Here is a 4914-nt window from a genome sequence, read left to right as displayed (position 1 = left end):
GGGATAGGCAGGTTCCAAATTCACGAATCATATCGACGTTGGGTACAATAGTTTCTGAAGATTGTGGGACCAGGTGACAGCCTCTACGGGACGGGTCTGCATGTATTAACAATGACGTTCAGTACACTAACAGGCTGATTTCATTTCCTGCTACTTCGGTAAATCGAAAAGGTTAGTGAAGCAAAAATGATGAGAAGTGAAATTTAGGACACACGGTTAAGAAGGGTCCACTATGCCTGACTATGCAGCACTATTCTTGAATGGAAGCTTGTGCGTGTTGCGAGATGATCCGGTACTTCAAATTATTACATTCTGCGTACAGTTTTTGCATTCTTGTCGCGTTTGGAAGACCGATATTGAATATCACAGAATGCAGGTCAGCTGCATCGGCGATTCTGCTCCTGACGAGCAGCCGTGAGTTACTGGCCGATCCTCCTTGATTGTCTCGTTGTTCACGACTTGGCTGTGGTGATTTTTGAAGAAATGTTTTTCAATTGTGTCGTCTTTGCGAATGAAGATGGTGTGCGACACATGGCGCACGTTGAAGGCTGCATTTGAACGGAAAAATGTGGAAAATGAAAAGGATATGTGCCCTGTTCGCTGACCGACCGAGTGCAGAATAATATTGGCGTGGGCGCATTTAAAGAGATGGTTCCAGGCCGCCCCGTCGAGTGTATATCATGGGCGATGTGCCTTGGCGGATTTGACAGCTGATGTGCCGCTTTTGAAAACAATTGTCGTTTTCTTCCAGGAGAGGTACAAACTCCCCGTCGGGGAATTGAACCCCGGTCTCCCGCGTGACAGGCGGGGATACTAACCACTATACTAACGAGGAACTGCATAACCCCTGACCCTGTCTAGCACACTGAGGCTTGCTTCCCCTCTAAAATGACTCGATTTTCTGCAGTTTCTTGCATTTCCTGTGAAATCAGTAATTGCTGTGGCAACTACATACCGTGTTAAATGACGATCGAGGTTAACTTTGGAAGACAGAATGCGGAACACCCAAACACTTCCGTGTGTGTTGAGCTGTAAGTGTTGATGCGGTTGTTCACTTCAGACCCTGACATCTGCAAGTCGGCTCATGGTTCAATTGTTGTGGAAATGCCCGCTTTGGACTTGGGTGAGCACAGTAATAATTCTTACAACACCAGGTTAAAGTCCAACAGGTTTGTTTCAAACACTAGTTTTCGGAGCGCTGCTCCTTCCTCAGGTGAATGCTGATTCCTCAGATTCACCTGAGAAGGAGAAATGATCCGAAAGCTCGTGTTTGTAACAGACCTGTTGGACATGAAAATGAAATGAAATGAAAATTGCTTATTGTCACGAGTGGCCTTCAATGAAGTTACTGTGAAAAGCTCCTAGTCGCCACATTCCGGCGCCTGTCCGAGGAGGTTGGTACGTGAACGTGGTGTTGTAAGACTTGCTACATGGCTCAATCGCCATCGCATCACAGGAATATTGAGGAGATCTGTTCCAGAGGCATGAAATGCAGCAGAAATTATTTTCGAAATTACACTTGGCTCCATAAAAAACGTTTTCAATTAACCAGTTGTCTAACCAGGGCCACTATTTAAAAAATCAGCAACGAACATTATACATCAGACTTTTGTGCAAATCAGGGGATGCGTATCCTTGCTTTTCCCAGAAAACACATTGAATTAAACGTTTTTGTTCAATAACAGGACACAATATAAAGAGCGGTGGGATAGGCAGGTTCCAAATTCACGAATCATGTCGACGTTGGGTACAATAGTTTCTGAAGATTGGGGGACCAGGGGACAGCCTCTACGGGACGGGTCTGCATGTAGGAACAATGACGTTCAGTACACTAACAGGCTGATTTCATTTCCTGCTACTTCGGTAAATTGAAAAGGTTATTGAAGCAAAAATGAACAGAAGTGAAATTCAGGACACACGGTTAAGAAGGATCCACTATGCCTCACTATACAACACTATTCTTGGATGGAAGCTTGTGCGTGTTGCGAGATGATCCGGTACTTCAAATTATTACATTCTGCGTACAGTTTTTGCATTTTTGTCGTGTTTGGAAGACCGATATTGAATATCACAGCATGCAGGTCAGCTGCATCGGCAATTTTGTTCCTGACGACCAGTCGTGAGTTACTGCCCGATCCTCCTTGATTGTCTCATTTTTCACGACTTGGCTGTGGTGACCTTTGAAGAAATGTGTTTGAATTGTGTCGTTTTTGCGAATGAAGATGGTGTTCGACACATGGCGCACGTTGAAGGTTGCATTTGATTTTCTATACGGACAAATGTGGAAAATGAAAACGATATGTGCCCTGTTCGCGATCGGACCCAGTGCACAACAATATTGGCGTGGGCGCATTTAAAGAGATGTTTCCAGGACGCCGCGTCGAGTGCATCTCTTGGGCGATGTGCCTTGGCGGATTTGACAGCTGATGTGCCACTTGTGAAAAGGATTGCCGTTTTCTTCCACGAGAGGTACAAACTCCCCGGGCGGGGAATTGAAACACGGTTTTCTACGTGACAGGCGGGGATACTAACCACTATACTAACGAAGAACTGCGTGCCACCTGCCCCCCCCCCCCCTCACTGATGCTTGCTTCCCCTCTAAAATGACTCGATTTTCTGCAGTTTCTTGCTTTTCCTGTGAAATCAGTAATTACTGTGGCAACTACATACCGTGTTAAATGACGATCGAGGTTAACTTTGGAAGACGGAATGCAGAACACCCAAACACTTCCGTGTGTGTTGAGCTGTAAGTATTGATGAGGTTGTTCACTTCATCTGCAAGTCTGCTCAAGCTTCAATTGTTGTGGAAATGCCCGCTTTGGACTTGGGTGAGCACAGTAAGAATTCTTACAACACCAGGTTAAAGTCCAACAGGTGTGTTTCAAACACTAGTTTTCGGAGCACTGTTCCTTCCTCAGGTGAATGCTGATTCCTCAGATTCACCTGAGGAAGGAGAAATGCTCCGAAAGCTCGTGTTTGAAACAGACCTGTTGGACATTAACGTGGTGTTTGTTCTACTTGCTACATGGCTCAATCGCCATCGCTTCACAGGAATATTGAGGAGATCTGTTCCAGAGGCATGAGATGCAGCAGAAATTATTTTCGAAATTGTACTTGGTACAATAAAAACACGATTTAAATTAACCAGATGTCTAACCAGGGCCACTATTTAAAATGTCAGCAACGAACATTATGCATCAGACTTTTGTGCAAATCAGGGGATGCGTATCCTTGCTTTTCCCAGAAAACACATTGAATTAAACGTTTTTGTTCAATAACAGGACACAATATAAAGAGCGGTGGGATAGGCAGGTTCCAAATTGACGAATCATATCGACTTTGGGTACAATAGTTTCTTAATATTGGGGGATCAGGGGACAGCCTCTACGGGACGGGTCTGCATGTAGGTACAATGACGTTCAGTACACTAACAGGCTGTTTTCATTTCCTGCTACTTCGGTAAATCGAAAAGGTTATTGAAGCAAAAATGAACAGAAGTGTAATTCAGGACACACGGTTAAGAAGGATCCACTATGCCTGACTATACAACACTTTTCTTGAATGGAAGCTTGTGCGCGTTGCGAGATGATCCGGTACTTCAAATTATTACATTCTGCGTACAGTTTTTGCATTTTTGTCGCGTTTGGAGGACCCTTATTGAACATCGGAGCATGCAGGACAGCAGCATCGGCGATTCTGTTCCTTACCAGTATTCGTGAGTTACTACCCGATCCTCCTTGATTGTCTCATTGTTCACGACTTGGCTGTGGTGACCTTTGAAGAAATGTGTTTCAATTTGTCGTTTTTGCGAATGTTGAAAGTGAAAGCGATATGTGCCCTGTTCGCTAACCGACCGAGTGCAGCACAATATTGGCGTGGGCGGATTTAAAGAGATGTGTCCAGGACGCCCCGTCGAGTGCATCTCTTGGGCGATGTCCCTGGGAGGATTAAACAGCTGATGTGCTACTTTTGGATTGGCCACGCTAAATTGTCCCTTAATTGAAAAAAAGTAATTGGGTAATTTAAAAATTAAAATGTTTAAAAAACTATGCCGTGAGGCGGAATAGACTCGGATTGTTTTCAATAAAACTGCGGAGTATGAGGGGTGACCTGATAGACGTCTAAAAGATTAACCAGTGCATGGATAGAGTTGATGGGCAGGCCCTCCTGCCCATGGTGGAAGGTGCAGTATCCAGACGACTTATGTTTATGGTCCGTAGGGCATACATAGGGGAGATGTGCGAGGCAGGTTTTTTACAAAGAGGGTGGTGAGTGCCTGGAACGCGTTGCCAGTGTAGGTTGTGGAAGCAGCTACATTAACGGCGTTCAAAAGGCATCTTGACAAATACATGGATAGGATGGAAATAGAGGGATTCCGCAAAAGGAAGTGTTGAGTGTTTTGGCAAAGTTTGGTGTCATGACCGGTACAGGCTTGGAGGGCCGAATGCCCGTGCCTGTGCTGGGTTGTTCTTTGTTATTTGTAACCGTCCAGATAACCAGATGCAATTTGTACAGAAAATTCCAAGTGTCGTCTCATCAAGACTATGCAGAGTTGCAGTAAGACATCCATACTGCTGTACTCACATCTAGAGATGAAGGCCAACATACCATTTGCCACTTTACCCATTAGCGGTACCTTCATGCATACTTTCAGTGATGGGTGTACTAGTATACCGAGTTGTCTTTCCACTTCAACATATCCCAAATGTATCTCCACTTAAATATTACTCTTCCGTTCTCTCCACTGCCCCAGGTGGTAATTTCACGTTCATCTTGGCCATTCATTCAACTTGTCGATATCACAACGAAGTCTCTCAACATCCTCCTCACCAGTCCCATTCCCACCTAGTTTATTGTCGTCAGAAAACTTGAAAATATTGCAAATGTTTCCTTTATCCAAATTTCTGAAGTATG

The 4914-nt window shown here is 44.6% G+C and overlaps 1 non-coding gene across 1 annotated transcript; it reads right to left on the bottom strand.

Moving 5' to 3' along the window:
* Positions 1-763: 763 nt before the first annotated feature.
* trnad-guc lies at positions 764-835 on the bottom strand. The gene has a single exon. It is a non-coding gene; the product is annotated as a tRNA-Asp (tRNA).
* Between the last annotated feature and the right edge of the window lie 4079 nt (positions 836-4914).

The sequence above is a fragment of the Scyliorhinus canicula genome, unplaced genomic scaffold (genome assembly GCF_902713615.1).
Source record: "Scyliorhinus canicula unplaced genomic scaffold, sScyCan1.1, whole genome shotgun sequence".
Classification (NCBI taxonomy): domain Eukaryota; kingdom Metazoa; phylum Chordata; class Chondrichthyes; order Carcharhiniformes; family Scyliorhinidae; genus Scyliorhinus; species Scyliorhinus canicula.
Note: the sequence above shows the minus strand (reverse complement) of the source record. Positions and strands in the feature narration are given on the sequence as shown.